The 18,765-nt window shown below is 39.1% G+C and overlaps 1 non-coding gene across 1 annotated transcript; it reads left to right on the top strand.

Moving 5' to 3' along the window:
- The first annotated feature begins 16,441 nt into the window (after nt 1–16,441).
- On the top strand, nt 16,442–16,522 carry TRNAL-UAA (transfer RNA leucine (anticodon UAA)). The gene has a single exon. It is a non-coding gene; the product is annotated as a tRNA-Leu (tRNA).
- Nucleotides 16,523–18,765: the final 2,243 nt, after the last annotated feature.

Raw genomic sequence — 18,765 nt, 5'->3', positions numbered from 1 at the left:
ATTTATGGAGCTCAATTAATTATATTTAATCGCTTTCCAAAGAAAATAACTCGCCTTTAGGCAAGAAAAAAACACAGAAAAAATTGGAGCCCAACGCCGAGTTTGAGGGTTTGTAGCAGACATTTTCGGAGCCCAAGGACTGGATTCCAACGCTAAATTTACCATCTAGTATAATAATACTCCAATCAAAACGTGAATTAGTGGGGAAGAAAGTCAGCTAGATAAGAATAAACAAATATGAAATTGGATAATTACGAAATATTAAATGAAATTGGTTCCTTAACTTAAGCCTTTTTAAGTTTTTAGTAACTTAAATTTCTAGAGATAATTCGATTATGCCTTCTTTCTAGGAAGAGTATAAAGTTTTTATGAATGAATTGGTTCAGCAGCAAAGATTTGGTATATCACAAAATTTTCATAATAATTACATGTCACTTGTGGAGATATAACCATAGAAGATAATATGGAAAACTATTCTAAAGAAGTTGAAAACTCGTCCCACCGTACACCACCACAAGATAGTATTAAAAAGACAACCATATCACCAATAGATAATTTGCATGAAAATTTTATCCAGAAATGAATGGAAATGTGCCTACGGAAGTTAACCTATTACCCGAGGCTTTTCGATTAAAGTTCTGTTATAAAGGAACCCAGACAGACTACAGATGATTCAACCTGAATTTGAGAACCGAACTTTACGAGAGCATTAGAACACTGAAAGAGGAAACATCACCCATGCTTTTTCCTATAGATAAAAAATTGCCCTCAAAATGGCGGCCATAGCCCAAAGCTACAGAGCGATATTACTCTATTGTGGATCAATTTATCACTGTCATGATGAGACTGAAAGTCCAATTCGAGTCTTAAATTTATTCCGAGTCTACAATTTGCAGTTGAGCCCAATCTGAGCCTTATATTAGTCAGAATCATTCCAAAAATTAAATCAGTAATTAAAATTTAAAATTAGTACCAATGTAGTTAAACATTTTTAAATATTACGAAGTAATTAACACATTTTCTTTAAAAATGTTTTTTAAATTTCTAGATTTGTTGGTTTCTAACTTACAACAGGAGTTGTTTAATATTCACACGCAGGTCAGCAATATACCATAGAAAAATAGAATATATTTTACATTTCCATTTCACAAAATCAATGTTAGAAATCTCACAATTCTAATCTGAGTCAAATATTAATGTATAAAAAAACCTAAAACAGCTTAGAAAGGAACTTTGTTTTAGTTAGCTGTATAATTTTATACCACATTGAAATTATTTTTAAATTTCCTATAAAAATAAAGATACAGGAGTTTAGAATTTTCAATCTCTTAAAACTTAAATCCTTAGTAATCCTAATGAAGTGGTTAGAGTAAACCATATCAGTTATTGTTCCACTCCGGTGTACCTTTCCATGTAAAAGAGTAGCGAACCTGCATGACTCTGATGTTATAATATACAAAAAATATATAAACCATTAGAAAAATTTTAGAACTTGCTAATAAGTTACAGAAAATATAAGACACAATTATACCCAATAACCAAATCGCAAGCCCCACCACAAATAGTTCTATAAAAATTGTCAAGTCCGAGGCGTACCAGCCTGGGTTCAGGAGTACATTTTGAACCGTGCGCCAAAAACACTCCTATCTTTAGAATATCAAAGCTAATTATAATTTGTTTTGTCTAGAACCGGTCACCATTTACCCACAGTACGCCTCTGGGTCAAGTACCATAACCACAAGGTAACTGACGGATCTCATAGATGGGTAACATCTTGATTTGATGTAAAGAAACTGCCCATTAATTTATTTATTTAGATTGAAAAATTAGTCACGAATTAAAGCAGGAATAAATTAATCGATATCACTATCAACTCACCACACAAAAATTGTAGAGCTTCCTCAAATTTTAACAAAATACTAAATAGTTTAATGTGCTACTGCTTTCCAACTTCTGTAGAAATAGAAGGCCGAGCAACATCCACGTTTTCGTCATGATCTACGTCCGGCAAACCGTACCTGTTACCACTTACATGTAATATTTTCTCGTGTTCGCTCTTTTTTTCTTAAATTCAGTAATATAATCACTTTTTTTTCATTTAAATTTAATTCCTAAATTTGTTATAACACTTTCAACGTTTTATTATAAGTTTCACTAAACATTCGTTATCCATGGTTAACATACGGAGAGATGGCGTCGTCTGCTTCTAAGAAACATTGGGCCGTAAGCGCATGCGCGTAATTAAAACCAAAAAGGTGTATGAAACCCGAGAACTATCAGAGTTGTCACTCCAGCGGCTCAAAAATGTCACCCATCTAATACGATAAAATCATATGGGGTCAATTGTAAATGAACCATGTTTATTACTTTTTCCATCAAGTCCTATAATGTCTCATTAAAACCTTACCGACGAAAAATATATAGATTTTTAGGAAGTTTCGTTAATTTATTTCTATTCTAGCGAAAATTTAAACGTTATAAGACTGAAAAAAAATGACCTGGTTGTGCTATTTGAAACTCTGTATTTATTTATATACCACGCCAAATATTATGATGATAAATAACAAATTATATTTATTTATAAAAATATGTCCACCTACAGACTTATTAAAGTAAACCGATAGGTTTACTGTTTATTTTTACCCTCGACTCCTGCCTTCCACTCCATCCCCGTTTAGCTGTTTATCCCGTACCCTATCCTGTAGAATTGCGCTATATTCGATCGCTAAGACCCGATTTTACACTTCAAATTTGCAAAAACATCGCATTTCGACACTTTTGTATACAGTACGGTCTAGAGAACAAACTACTTATCGTAGGTGAAATCGGAAAACAGCATTCGATTTCTAACATTTCAATCCTCAGAGTTTGCTATATTTCAAGTCAATTTCAGTTAATTTTAGTTAGTAAATCATCGAATACAAATTCAGTTAATAATTTATCAGCTCTAAAAACAACCGGCTAGAGATAGAGCGAGCTTTTCGGGACGAGAGAAAGGGGAAGACGCGGGGGTGGAATACTTGTCTAAGAGGGAAAAAGAGCCGGGATTGGCCTTTTCGCTTTTAGCACGCCAGTCGCATAGTTGCCATAAGTGATTATTTCAGTGCTTCCACTTTGAGGGTATTTTACCCTTTTTCGCGTAAAATTGACCTCGAGAGGGATTTTTTTTCGAGATTGAGGGTAATGGGTAAAAGGAGGGTATTTTGAACATTTCATGGAAAATTTAAGGGTTTTTAAAAATATTGAAAATAATCTACCATGAAATATAATTTCCCTTTTTGACAAAGTGTAACTAAGTTGGCCGTAAGTGGAAAACTGCTTTTGCTTATGTCGAGACCTTTTTAGGTTCTTTCTCTGTTGTCAACTTTGCCGATTGGAGCAGACAAAAATATTGTTTTCGTCCCTTAGTAAGCGAATTACATACCTACCATTAATATTAGTGTCTTTTTCTTTGTAAAAATTAGAGAAAAAACTGTGATAATTAAACTACATTTTTTAAATCGGTGTTTTTATGGGAATTTTAAGGTTTTTTTTAAATTAAAAATGGGTAAAAGTGGGTATTTTATTGTTTGATTCTTGTGGGAATTTTAAGGGTATTTTTGAAATTTGGAAAAGGTAAAAGTGGTTATTTTTCAGCTTATGTCTGGGTAAATTGATCTTTTGGAAGTGGAAGCACTGGATTATTTAGTTTTTAAATCTGATAGTGCAACCATGGGCCAAATAATGATAAATCCATGGTGCAACGTTCAAGGTATTTATAATTATATTTATTTTCAAAAAATTACTTTGGTATGTTAAGCCTTGGTACAATTATTACATAATTAAAAAGGCTTCAGTAAAATTGCAAATAAATAAAATAGGAGTCGAGATGGATTTTTTTTGGTGATACCGTGATTTCCGTAAATTCTACCCTACATAGCGCTTATTTTTTAGAACTGACAATGAAACGGTAAAGTAGGACTCTTGAATGAGCTTATATTGGTAGTTAGACTATAGTATATATATTATTTTAAATATTTTGAAAACGACTACCGCAAACTGCGTAAATTACTTGGTATACGTTTATGCTTAGACTATACTAAATATAAATTACTTGGTATACGTTTATGCTTAGACTATACTAAATATCATGTTAATCCAAATCTGAGATTAATAAAAACGAAGTTGAATTATGATTATTTCATTACGTAACTTCGAATTAATCAATTACTTAAACAAATAGTCGACATTAATATCAAAATTTTAGCACGATGAAAAAGGGACATATATTATACAAAAAACAGTTCTCTGAACTGAAAAAACCGTGTTTATTCTTGTAAATGTTACGGCTAAGAAGGGACAGATATTGAAAGTTCACAACAGCGTTTCAAGTTCTGTAAAAATTTTCCCAAGTGACTTACGGAACACCGATGAATTTTCAGCGAACTTGCATGCGCATTGCGGTCCCGGATTATTTCCTACCGACTGAAATGTTCTTGGCCGCTTTGACTACTAAGGTTTTGCCGTTGAAGGACCAGTACGCATCAGGGTCGCAACGGTGATTGAAGACAGATAATCCCAAACACAAGCCTCCTCCAATTTAATTAAATCCGTCATCCAGGATTTTATTCAAATTAAGGGATAATTAGCAAAAACATCGAAGAATAATCAGCAACGCACAACCTTAGGCCTAAGTCATCAAGCGACTTTGAGAAGTTTGAGGCCAATAATTCAAAGCAGTTTCCTGTCGGCTTCGTTGTTGGGGTCATAAAGGTCCGGGAAGAACTTGTCAAATCTTTATATATTTCTTCGTTGTGTCCCATCAAATCGTCTAACGGAATACTGTAGCAGCCGACAGTTTCTCGAAATGAGGATCTTCCACTTTCACCAGCCAACTTTATCTTCGTGTAGAGTCTGGCCATGAGTAGTTCTTTGCCTTCCAGCGGAAACTTCTTCAAACGGGCGCATTCCAGCTTGTGGAAATCTGACCAGGCCTTCCTTTGGCCATGGATGGGAAGGCCAGATAGGGGGAATTTAAGGTATGTTCCCATTTAACCCAATTTTACCTTCTCAGAAAGTTATCAGTTCTCCCAAAAACATGGTGTCCCATTTGTCCCAATTCCATTTCTCCGAACCGGAGTTCATTTAACCCAAAAATATGTATTCCCATTTTTCCCAACGATCAAGTTTCCCAAAAAAATCAGAAGAAAATAGGGGGAAGTACGCTTCTAGTCAGCATTGGAAAGGCGTCACTTTTCACGAATTTTCGCGCCAGAACGGTTTGGCGGGAAATCGCGGATGAATACATCGTTTAAATAATAAATTTTTATCAAATTGAACAATCGTAACATATTGTCATTTTCATTATCTGCTAAATGAGCTAAGGCGTCTTTACTCTCGTCGTTTATCGCCGTGTTGAAACAAAACAAAAGTGGAACTACTTTTTCATTTTGGTTAATTATGCGTAAAAAGGTGTTTTCGTGGGTCACACGACGCCTTCTACAGCTCAAAGCTACAGATACGTACTTCCCCTATTTTCTTCTGAAAAAATTGATTCCCATTTCTCCCAACGATCAATATTCCCAAAAATATGGATTCCCCTTTCTCCCAATCATTATTTGGAATCGGTAAACAAAGTAAGTTTACCGTTTTGTGAATATGTGAATTGACTTGGCGTTAGGTTAGGTTAGGTTAGGTTAGATTAGGTTAGAATCCAAAACCCCAGAAGAATTCCTCGAAGCGATAAAATGGGGATTCGATGTAAAATGAAATGGGCAAAATTTGATGTACTTGCATATTAAAATAAAACTTAGATTCATGTTTATACCAAGTGTAATTTTGGGACAAATGGGATTTGGGATAACTATTTTGGGACAAATGGGATTTGGGATAACTATTTAAGGGGACAAATGGGATTGGGACAAATAGGATTGGGAGAAATGGTAATTAGGAGAAATGGGATTGGGCGAAATGGGGGTAAACCGAATTTAACTCATCGGGATCGTTATAGCGGTTAAAATCTAACTTTATCAATAATCGAACTTGGATTATTGTATTTACAATTATATTCGAAATTCAACTTACAAATAATGTTCGAGATCGCCAAGACCGCTGAAGAAAATGGAAATGGAACTAAAAACTTATTTCCGGTAAACAAGCAGGCAAAACGGAAGATTATGCAAGGCAATAAATAAGCAATTTCTTCATATAATCAAAGCCTTTGGCCGAAATAGCTTAAATTCAGTGGTTATTGAAGCAATTATCGAACCAGTTTTCATGTCGAAATTATTGCAACTTTTAAACAAACTGGTATTCAAACCGGCTTAAATTGCACTTTAACGTCTATATGGCCGTGGCCTTGGTATATTATCTTAAAACCATCAACGGGTTTGCGGTTAAATTCTTACTACGAGGTTTCGTTTAATTTGAACAGAAGGGTCTTTATTTACACCAGGAGTAACTTGAAAAAAAATATCAGTTCTATGTTAACTTGTGATTTTTCCACGGCCCAAGTTGTATTGGGCCTTTTTTAAATACGTCCGCTTTACTTTACCTTTTTTCAGACCTGTTTTATTGAAATAAACCTGATTTTATTTTAAGGGATAAAGCATCGCAATAGCCTAAAGCTTACGTTCTTTGCACATCGCTCCAAAAAATTAATATTTTCCATTGCTAAATATGTTATCATCCGTTGCCAATGACAATAACTACTGATTTTAAGTTAATAAATAGTTTAATGAATAATGTTTCCTAGATTGGATTTTGGTCATTAAGCGACGGACGACGAGCGAGAACTGGCTATCTCCGTTTTAAGGAGGCTAACAGATGGTCCTGGTTACAGGATAAAACAAATTTCAAAATGTTGGGGGTTAAGGGATTTAATTATAAGCCTGTCCACTAAAGAAGTAGCGAAGAAACCATAGCGGCAACAACTCACTCTAATCATAGAGGTTTCATATGCAACACTAACTCAAGCGCGTAGAGATGTCTGAAATGTGACTTAAAATGCCCCTATTCACTAATATGAATCAATTTAACCGAATTAACGATTTATAAAATCTTCATTCATTTATCTAACGCCATTCTCGCAAAGAGCCGTTAGTATTTAATATTTTTAACACAACATCTAAAAGGTTCATTAATCTCCATTGCAAGAGACCGCTCCTTATTGTGAGTGAACTACCTGGGTTTTAAATAAATTACTTATAAAAGTAATCTTGTTGGATACTTGCGTATCAGATATTAAATAACAGCTAAGTTAAAAGTCGCAACGTTAATTTCGCAATAAAACAATTAAAACCGTTTAGACAGGCGCATCATCCGGTCAGAATTATGGAAAGCAAATCAAACTTCGTTTGCGGCTTTGTCACGTGAAACATGGTGGGCAGTGAATATTTTTTTTTAAACCAAGTCCGGCGGTGAAGCTACTTGGGCAGCAGAAATAATTTGTTTTTCTCGATTTTCTAAGAAAAATCAAAGGTATTAACAGAAACCATTAAAAAACATTTAAAACATATTAATCAGTGAATTTAACACAATTATCACAGTAATCTGTTAAAATTATGAGTTATCTCCAAAATTCTTTGGAATCAACGAAATCATAGATATCGAAGAGTTCAGTTAATAATCACTGGATTAATATTTATAATTAAATGATAATGAAATAAAATAAATTAAATTTTAGTTATTGTATCTCTTTATTGCCAAGTTCCACTAATCATCAATTTGTGGAGAGTGGTCGCTACAGCATAGAGCTCCAATTTCTGATTCAGAAAATGTATTAGGATCCCTTGTTCAACTTCTTTATTCGCGTGAAATTCCCATAACCACGTGTTAAAACACAGCCGTGCCCTCTACTGTTGGGTGGTGGAACTACTCAAGAAGAAAGAAGTGACGTCATCCCCAGAACTATTTTACTAGATTCATTCTTCGGTTGAGAAAGTAAATCTTGATTTAGCGCATCATAAAACCTAGTGACCGTGGCTGTAAAACATTACAAACAATTGATGAAAGCTGGGTCCTGAAATCATCAAATTAAGTGTTCTTAATCAATAATCAAAGTTATTACACGGTTATCCCAATAAATCATATTGAAATACTGATTCGTTTAGAAATAATTTAAAAATCTCAATTTGATTAAAAATAATTTAAATAATTAAATACATCATTAATATTATCCGTGGAATGCATACAAAAGTAAACGCTTGAAAAGTCGAGATATCCTAAACATTCTTTGTAAATAAATATTTTTTTAAAAATCAATGAAATGATTCTGGAAATTATCAAATTTCAACAAAATCATGAAAATCTATCAGTTTGGCGATAATTTTCTGACCCCCCCCCCCCTCTTGTGGGGTTGCGGTGATACTCCGTGATACCAGATTACAAATATTTGTCTTATCTTTGGGCTTTATCACAACTCAAGTTCATATGGTTTATAATTGTATCAGGGTTTAGTCGAAAAGAGAGTCATAGCTAGCAAAGCGACTGAGGTAAAGTCCAAGAGTTAGAATGTTAAAAACCAATCTAAGCGAAACTAACCCAGGCAGAACAACGCTGCAGTCCATCTTATTAAATTCGGACAATTCTCGAACGAAAGTATTATTTTAAAATATGATTTGAGGAGCCAACGTTAAAAGAGAAGTCAGTGAAGAGAACAGTTTTGGTGTAAGTTACTAGTCAAAACTAGTTTTAAAATACTTACCGTTTAATTCTACTTTAAGTTGGTTAATTGTGTTGTCACAAGGTGAAGTTTGCTAAATTTTCATAGGGGTACAATGCTTTCGAAATTGAAAGGTTAATTTTTAGGTCCTTGTGGTTTTTATTTCAAAATTTATAAATACTTTAAAAATGCTTTTCTTTCGATTAAGCCATTCTGAAACTTAACAATTCGCCAATTTCAATAATGTTAAGGTATTTTCAAATACCACAAGTAGAGCCAACTCCAATATTATTGACACGCACTTTCATTTTTACTGCAATTGGTCAGGATGGTTCTTTGGTCCTATATTATTTTTAAGATCAATCTACCTTATTCAGTGCAATTTGTGTGAAACCGACAAATGGTGGTAATCTTATTGAAACCGAAAATTGTTTAAGCCTTTTTAAATAATGGGGAAGAAGGTTAAAACTCTATTTCCTAAATGACCAAGTTAAAATGATTTGGTTTCTTCGCCGCGAATAGTTTCTTAATTATTTGGACATTTCATATGGGACGTTCCAATTTCTCAATAATTTCCAATGTTCGTCTTCTTGGTGCTTATTATTGCCGTTATAATTGGACTCCTGAGAACATTTTTATTCACACTCTGTTACCATCCTCGAACTCATCGCAAATTATTAATTTATTGATCCCAATTAGAAACGGCACCTTTTCCCGAGGATTGTGGAAATATCAGCCAAAGTTTCTTCGAGCCACGGAGTCCTACTGCTCCCCGACGCCACAAACCAAAGACCACACGGACAACGGAGAATCAGAATCCAGTACTCCAGAAGCATGGTGAGATTGAAATTTGCTATTAAAATACAAAATTTTAAGTTAGATAATTCCTCTAAAAGTCACGTATGCCATTTTAAAGAGGTTGACCAATCTTAAACAAGGGTGCCGAAAGGGCAATCTGGTCCTTAAAAAGAAATGTCGATCTACAAAGCAATGATCTTTAAAATTAGGGAAACCAAGACGGTATCTATATATTTTTGGTGATGGTGGCTCAATTGGGGCAATCCGCGGACGTCGGGGTCGAATTTTCCAACGGCCCACGAAAGAGATGAGAATCATTTCAAGCCGCGTTCGCTTTAAAATCCTTAGAAGAGGTTAGTTAGAGAGCAAATGAGATACCAGAATGATTTGATTGTTTATGGGAAGGAGCTCGTTTTGAGCAAGAAGGGGATTAGGAGCTAAGCTTCAGATCGTCTTAACACGTACTCAATCACCTTGTGAGTATTTGTGCCGACGTTTCACTGGAAATTCCCGATAGATATTTCTTTTCTTAAACCACGCGAAGTGAAAGCGCCAAAAGTCAACTTTTTTTTTAAAAAATAACTAATTTTCTTAAGATTAAGCACTTTAATTATCACAGTTTTGAAATACATAAGCGCAATTTTGAATTAAAGATTTTGCAAACAATCGTAGATCTGTACCATAAATTTCTGGCAGATGAAATCAGTTTATGATATTCATTACACAATTCAAAGGATTTGTGCCACAAAAATTTAAAGTCGTCGTATAATTCGACTCTAAAGTTTCGCATTCTCCAAATAGCTGATCCATAAATTGTTACAACCCCCAAAACGTCGAGTGGTCTATGGCTCTGGTTTTAGGCACCAGTCTCTTCGATGGCGCGGGTTCGAATCCCGCCGCAGTCATTATTCAATTTTGCCAGAAGTATGTTTTTAGGGGTATGGGAAAACCTTTTAAGAGCATTAAGACGACATTTTAGTTAATATTAACAAACACGAAGGCAGTGTGGCCAAGTGGTCTAAGGCGCTGGTTATAGGCACCAGTCTCTTCGGGGCGCGGGTTCGAATCCCGCCACTGTCATTATTCAATTTTGTAGGAGGAATGTTTTTAGAGGCATGGGAAAACCTTTTTACAGCATTATGACGATATTTTAGGAAATATTATCTCGAAACGAAGGCATGGTGGCCGAGTGGTCTATGACGATGGTTTTAGGAACCAGGCTCTTCGGGGGCGCGGGTTCGAATCCCGCCGCTGTCATTATTCAATTTCGCAGGAGGTATGTTTTTAGGGGCATGGTAAAACCTTTTTACAGTATTAAGACGATATTTTAGTTAATAATAATCCACACGAAGGCAGAGGGGCCGAGTTGTCTAATGCGGTGGTTTAAGGCACCAGTCACTTCGGGGGCGCGGGTTCGAATTCTGCCGCTGTCATTTTTAATTTTGCAGGAGGTATGTTTTTAGGGGCATGGGAAAACCTTTTTACAGCATTTAGACGATATTTAAGTTAATATTATACCCACGCAGGCAGTGTGGCCAAGTGGTCTAAGGCGCTGCTTTTAAGCACCAGTCTCTTTGGGGCGCGGGTTCGAATCCCGCCACTGTCATTACTCAATTTTGTAGGAGGAATGTTTTTAGGGGCATGGGAAAACCTTTTTACAGCATTATGACGATATTTTAAGAAATATTAACACGAAAAGAAGGCATGGTGGCCGAGTGGTCTGGCGCTGGATTTAGGCACCAGTCTCTCAGGGGGCGCGGGTTCGAATCCTGACGCTGTCATTATTCAATTTTTGCAGGAGGTATGTTTTAAGGGGCATAGGAAAACCTTTTTACAGCATTTAAGCGATATTTTAGTTAATATTAATCCACACGAAGTCAGTGTGGCCGATTGGTCTAAGACGCGGGTTTTGGAGTTCGGCTTGAGTTTTTGGAGAGTGCGCTTCGTTCTTGTTTTGCTCTCTGTGTTTCTCTAGCTAAGCCTTAGCTGCATTTTCAGTGCAGTTTTTTTCTAGTAGTTTTGTTAATTATCTTGAATTGGTTAGTAGTTATAGTTACTCGTGTTTCCTCCTGGTTCTCTCTTTTTTGAGGTACTGGGATGGATATTTTAAAGCGGTCTACCTTTTTGGACTGCGATGAAAAAGTATTTTCGAAGCTTCAAGTTCTCGAAACGTTGAAAGTTGATTTCGGGCCTAACGCCGTTTCGTCTGTAGTTCCGGCCGATGGGGGCTTTTTCGTCACATTTTTTCGGGAAGAGGACGCTAGGATTTGCGCTGATGCTGGTGTGGATTTGAATGGTCAGCGCTATGGCGTGTCTGGAGTGTCGAACAAAACAGTCGTCGTAAGTCTTTTGGATTTACCTGAATTTGTGGCGGATGACGCAATTAAGGAGAAGCTCCATTCGCTTAAGTGCGAATTAAAAGGCGAAATTTTATGGCGTAGAAGAGATGAGGTTTACTTTGGTACTAGATCTATACGGGTTACATTGCCGGAGGGAGTCAATTCCCTACCTTATGTGTTGAAGTTGAAGGATATGCTCGGACGGGAGCGATTTTATAAAGTCCGTCATGATCTGCAAACCAAGGTTTGTAATGGCTGCCTCTCCTCTGACCACCTCTACATTTCTTTCCCTGAGTTCGTTTGTTACAAATGTAAGCGCCAAGGCCACATTGCTCGCGTTTGCCCAAACAAGAAAGATAAGACTGGCGATGAATCAGCAGCGTCGGCAGGTCTTCCTCCTGTCGGTGCTAATGATCCAATGGATGTTACGGTTGCTGTTATAGATGGAGTAGAGACCCCCAAAGGTCAGGTTTCAGTTGTTATGGGAAATTAACACACGCTTTCATCTGGTCACTCTGAGTCGGATGGTTTGGAACCACCACGAAAGAAACTGGACTCCGTGGTTTTGGACCGGCCTATTCCACCTGAACCCGGCGACGCTCTATTATCACGCTCTACGGGGGAAAAGTCTCACTTGTCTCTTAACTGATGACTCTTCGAACCATCTCGCTTAATGTTAACGGACTTCGGAATGACGATAAGATGCTGGAACTTGTAACTTGGATAAAGGACTATGATATTGTATTTTTACAGGAAACTCATTGGACTGGTTTTCACGTAAGCCGTTTTAAAGATTTCTATCGCGGCCGCGTTTTTATTGACAATGACCTGACACAACGATTCGCGGTGTCGCCATTTGTTTTCGCGCAGGTCTCGAGGTCATCCCGCGTCGGGTTTTCCGGAGTGGCTATGGTCGTTTTCTACTTGTTTCCGCTGACATTGACGATTTCGCTGTTGATTTTTTGAATATTTACGCACCCAATGATGCTCCGTCGCGTGCCGGGTTTATGTCCTCTGTTTCTCAGTGGTGTATTAATCTGCACCTCCGATTATCGTTGGCGATTTTAATGATGTCTTAGATTTTCGGCTCGATCGGCGTCCTTTTGCCGATTCGCGTCACACTCTTCGGCCTTCGCCTCTAAAGCTCTGGACTTCGGAGCTTAATTTGCGAGACCCTTGGAGGGCTACCCATAAAGATCATTTTTACCCACTCGTTCTGGTTTCGTCTACGGTAATTATGTCATGTCGCGTATTGACTACGTTTTTGTTCGTCCACCAGACCTTCATAATATTTCTCGGTGCACCATCTCGCCGGTGCCATTTTCGGACCACAAAGCCGTGTCTTTCGTGTTTGACCTGAGCGGCGTTCAGAGAGGTCCAGGAGTTTGGTCATTTAACGCCGCGCTTCTTGAAGAGGAACGTTTTTGAACCGCGATTCAACGAATTGTTGACCGCAGTCGGCATTCGTTGGAATGGCGGGACGATATCTTTCTTTGGTATGAAAACTTGAAAGTCACGGTTAAGGACTATTCAATGTTTTACGCGAAATACCGCGCTCAGCAACGCCGAATTCATCGCGCCGCTCTTCTATCGAATATCGCTACCCTTGAAGGTCAGTATCCGTCAAACAACACCATTCTTCCTGAGCTATTGGCTGCTCGTAACGCATTGCTGGAATTGGACTTGGAAGTTCTTCGAGGACAAATTCTTCGCTCGAAGACTGAATATCGGGACTTAGGTGAGAAGCCTACTAGTTATTTTCTTCGCCTAGAAAAATACCGCCAGACTGTCAAAGCTATTGGTACATTAACTTCTTCGTCCGGTGACCAATTACGCGATGGCCACGAAATGCGCCAGGAAATCTTGGATTTCTACCGTACTTTATATGCCGCTGAAGATTTGTCTCCTGCGGCGACCGATTCCTTTACAGGACTGGTCCGCAATCGTGTGATAGCCGCTGATAAAGACGAGCTTGATTTGCCCGTTTCCTGGGCTGCCGTAGTAGACGCACTGCATCGCATGAAAAAGAACAAAAGTCCTGGACTTGATGGACTTACCGTTGAATTTTGGATATTTTTCTTACCTCTAATTAAGGAAGAATTTCTCCGGCTGGTGTCAATAATTGACGACACTGGAATACTCCCTGGAAGTATGAAAATTGGTCTAGTTATTTTATTGCCCAAAACTGGGGATTTGTCACTGCTGACGAACTGGCGACCAATTACTCTTTTGAACGTTGATTACAAGCTTCTCTCTAAGATATTCGCCGCCCGCCTAAGTCGTCTCTTACCGTTGATTATTTCCCCCACTCAAACGGGAGCCGTTCGTGGACGAGATATTTCGACCTCGACTTGGACTTTTTCTGACGTGATCGAATTATTGAAATTACGCCAGGAGGAAGGCATCTTGCTCCAAATTGACCTAATGAAAGCCTTTGATCGAGTATCGTGGAACTATCTTTTCGGCCTCCTTGCTGCAATGGGTTTCGGACCCCGTTTCTGTCGCTGGTTGCAAGCGTTCATTGTTGGATCTAAGGCTTGCGTCAAGGTAAATGGATATTTGACGGACATATTCACGCTAGGTCGGTCGGTTCGTCAGGGATGTCCGCTTAGTCCCCTGTTGTATATACTTTCCACGGAGCCCTTGTTTGTGGCAATTAACGGTCATGGAAAAATACCGCCGATAATACTCGTGAATTCTTGTCCGCTGCCGAAGCTCTTTCAACACATGGACGACACAACGATTCTTACATCTTCGGTTTCAGCCGTGTCGTGGGTCATTTCGGTTATCCGGGAATTCGGCGAGGCCTCGGGAGCTCTAATCAATCCGGCTAAATGTCGCGGCAAGTGGCTCGGTTGCTCTCATGGTCGTGTCGCTGTCTCGGAATGTGGCATCGAAATTACTAGTGCTCCTTTAAAGATTCTCGGTGTTTATATTGGGATGAACGGTTACGCAAATTCGGCGGAGTTTTACGAACTTGGAAGGGTCGTTCTTTGTCGCTTCTTGGTAAGGTACTCGTGGTTAATACACTCGCGGCTTCTTTGCTTTGGCATGGATTGAAAACTCTAGTTATTGCTCCGTCCTGGGTTGCCAAGTTTCGCACATCGGTGATGGACTTTTTCTGGGGTTCCGGCCCACACCACGTCGCTTACAACACTCTGGTCAGAACTCGGCAGACGAGCGGTTTCGGTCTTGTCGACATCGTCACAAAAGAACGGGCGTTTCGGGTCCACGAGGCCCTCTCGTGGTTTTCGGATGCCTCGCCGACTTACGCGCATTATCTTTCCTCCGAGATTCTTGACTATTACGGTGGCGGTACAAAAGTCGGGCTACAAGTTCTACGTCTCACTATCACGGGGAACTACGCTATAGGTCTTCCGCCTCGATACCAATCCTTGCTTCTGTCTTGGAAGGAGGACTGTGCCGTCAACGTCTGGTCCTTCCCGGCGCTCAGAAACTTTATGGACGAACCTATTTTCCTTAATCCTCGGGTCTCGCTACCGTCGTTCGGTCGATTGGAGCGTAACATTTTTTGTCGCGCGGGAATGTGTCGCGTCTGTGATATTTCGTATGAATTTGTGCCGGGCTTTCTTCCACTGCAGGCCATTGTTGACAACATTGCTGATATTTCAAGTACATTATCGCGGCACCGCATATCAATTTTGTTCAATGAGATAAAGCGCTCGATGCCGGTTTCGTGGCACAATTCCATAACAACGCGTAGCGCCGAAGTTGATGTAAAAAGTCCTGATTGTAGTTACCCAATTCTGACTGCATCGGGTGAAAAAGTCTCAAGTAGTTCTGTTAAGCTCGTTTATATTAGTCTCACGCTTAAATTTGATGTGGAATCTAATGGGGAAGAACGTTGGCGTCAATATTTTGGCGGTCCGTTGTTGGCTGCTCGTTGGTCCCTATTGCGGTCTGGGTTTCTTGGCCCCCAATTGTCTGCCATTAATTTGCGTGTTGTTCACCAGGCATTTCCGGTCCGTTCCCGTCTTATTCACGCCAACGTTGTTCAAACCACCGAGTGCTTATTTTGTGGGGACAACCCAGAGACAGTTGAACATTTATATTTAAACTGTTTAGTCACTCAGCAGTGGTGGCGATGGTTATTTTACGAATTGTTTGATTTGTCAATTAGCAGTTTTGGTAAAGAAAAGTCGTTGTTAGAAATATTTATAATTTTTTGAGTTTATCCAACGAAGTCGCTTAAGCCTAAAATGTTTTGGTTAGTTGTTAATTATTTATGTTCCGTTGTAAAACGTGAAATTTGGAAAACCCGATGTAATTTAAGTCTAAATGGTGACCTGTTTAATCAGAATGTCGCCTTTAAAAAATTACAAGCTATTCTACGACGTGAGTGTCGATATAAACAAACAAAAAATTATTATTAAGGTCCCGTCTGATAAAGTTGTGTACCACCTTTTTGATTTAATATTCTAAAAAACAATATGCCTATAATTATGGATTAGACCGCACATTCTAGAAGTACATGAGTTTGAAGGGAAAAATTACTTTTTATAACTTGTACATACTTTACTTTGTGTTTTAATAAATTGGGCCGCTGTCATTATTCAATTTTGCCAGAGGTATGTTTTTAGGGGCATGGGAAAACCTTTTTACAGCATTTAGACGATATTTTAGTTAAAATTATTCCCACGCAGGCAGTGTGGCCGAGTGGTCTAAGGCGCTGGTTTTAAGCACCAGTCTCTTCGGGGCGCGGGTTCGAATCCCGCCACTGTCATTATTCAATTTTGTAGGAGGAATGTTTTTAGAGGCATGGGAAAACCTTTTTACAGCATTATGACGATATTTTAGGAAATATTATCTCGAAACGAAGGCATGGTGGCCGAGTGGTCTATGACGCTGGTTTTAGGCACCAGTCTCTTAGGGGGCGCGAGTTCGAATCCCGACGCTGTCATTATTCAATTTTTGCAGGAGGTATGTTTTAAGGGGCATGGGAAAACCTTTTTTCAGCATTTAAACGATATTTTAGTTAATATTAATCCACACGACGGCAGTGTGGCCGAGTTGTCTAAGGCGCTGGTTTTAGGAACCAGGCTATTCGGGGGCGCGGGTTCGAATCCCGCCGCAGTCAGTATTCAATTTTGCCAGAGGTATGTTTTAGGGGCATCGGAAACCCTTTTTAGAGCATTTAAACGATATTTTAGTTAATAATAATCCACACGACGGCAGTGTGGCCGAGTGGTCTAAGGCGCTGGTTTTAGGCACCAGTCTCTTCGGGGGCTCTGGTTCGAATCTCGCCGCTGTCAATATTCAATTTTGCAGGATGTATGTTTTTAGGGGCATGGGAAAACCTTTTTATAGCATTTAGATTATATTTTAGTTATTGTTACAACACACGTAGGCAGTGTGGTCGAGTGGTCTAGGGCGCTGGTATTAAGTACAAGTCTCTTCGGGGGCGCGGGTTCGAATTCCGCCGCTGTCATTATTCAATTTTGCAGGAGGTATGTTTTTAGGGGCATGGGAAAACCTTTTTACAGCATTGAGATGATTTTTTGGTTAATAATAAACCACACGAAGGCAGTGTGGCCGAGTGGTCTAAGACGCTGGTTTTAGGCACCAGTCTCTTCGGGGGCGCGGGTTTGAAGCCCACCGCCGTCATTATTCAATTTTGCAAGATTTATGTTTTTAGGGGCATGGGAAAACCTTTTTACAGCATTTAGACGATATTTTAGTTCATAATAAGCCACACGAAGGCAGTGTGGACGAGTGGTCTAAGGCACTGGTTTTGGGTAGAGCTCTGCTGACTCTTTACCTGGGCGGTTCGTTAATTTTTCGCTCCACTTTCTTCTTCCTCAGTTTCGCCATTTTCCCCATTATTTTACATTAATTTATAGTTTTCTTAATATTACCTATCAACCCTAAGTTTGAATCGAAAGGCATTGTTGGTTCAAGCAAACGACTGGCGAAAGAACAGCGCTAAATCCACCTGGTGGCGGAAAAGATAAACGTATCGCGTCCCGCAATGCATGATGCCAGCTGCTTTGGTAAGAGAGAGGTGCGTAGAGAGAGAAAGGGTGAAATAAGAAGCTTTAATTTATCTCTACCAGGTGCCGATACTATCGCCTATTTTCTTCTTTTTCGCCCGTCCAGTGGTGGTACAAAGGGCGCAATGCGCCTTTCAAACTTAAAGGTGATAGGCTTATGATATTACCTTTCACTTGGTTTTTAACTTTTCGTTTCCTCCTGGTTTCGTACTAATTTTATAACCTGCAATGATGCCGCTGTTTCCGAAGATGCCGTGCACGTTGCTATTCAGAATGGCTTTGGTTTTTATGCCGTCACGTCCGTTGTTCCCTCGGAAGGTGGGTGTTACGCTACGTTTGTTTCGGCCCGTGATGCCGAAGGGGTGGAGGTAGGAGGAAGAGTTTTTGCCGTGTCGAATGTTGCCGTGAAGGTGATTACTGCTACTTTCTTTGGTATGCCCGAAATCGTTACCGATGAATGTTTGAAGGAGAAATTACAGTCTATGGGCTGTGAGCTTAAAAGTGATATAATTGGCTCAAGAATAAGAAAAATCTTTATACATTTGGCCCTCCCTGAGAAGGTCTCAGCTCTCCCTTATCGCATCAAGATTCGCGATTTGTTGGGAGTTGAGAGTTTTTATGAAGTCCAACATGAAAACCAAAGCCGAATATGTACGGGGTGTCTCGACCACATTTACCGTGAGTGTCCCAATTTTATCTGTTTTGCTTGTAAAACCCAAGGTCATACGGCCCGCAATTGCCCTCAACGCCCCCATTATTGTTGAAGATTCTATACCAGATGACAATGCTGGTAGCACCAGACTGGTTGCCTCTTTGAATGACGAGATACCTGCGGCGGACAAACAGCCTATTGGGGGTAAAAACGCTTTTTGTCGAACGATGACAAAGAATTTTCATCCAAGCCCCGTCGGAATAAGCCTAATCCACCCAAAAACCATTCGGTTAAAAATTGCAAGGTCTTTTAAACAAAAACGTC

Source organism: Leiobunum rupestre, chromosome 2, assembly GCF_980474605.1.
Source record: "Leiobunum rupestre chromosome 2, qqLeiRupe1.1.hap1, whole genome shotgun sequence".
NCBI lineage: Eukaryota > Metazoa > Arthropoda > Arachnida > Opiliones > Sclerosomatidae > Leiobunum > Leiobunum rupestre.
The sequence above is the reverse complement of the archived record's forward strand: the minus strand, read 5'-3'. Positions and strand labels throughout refer to the sequence as shown.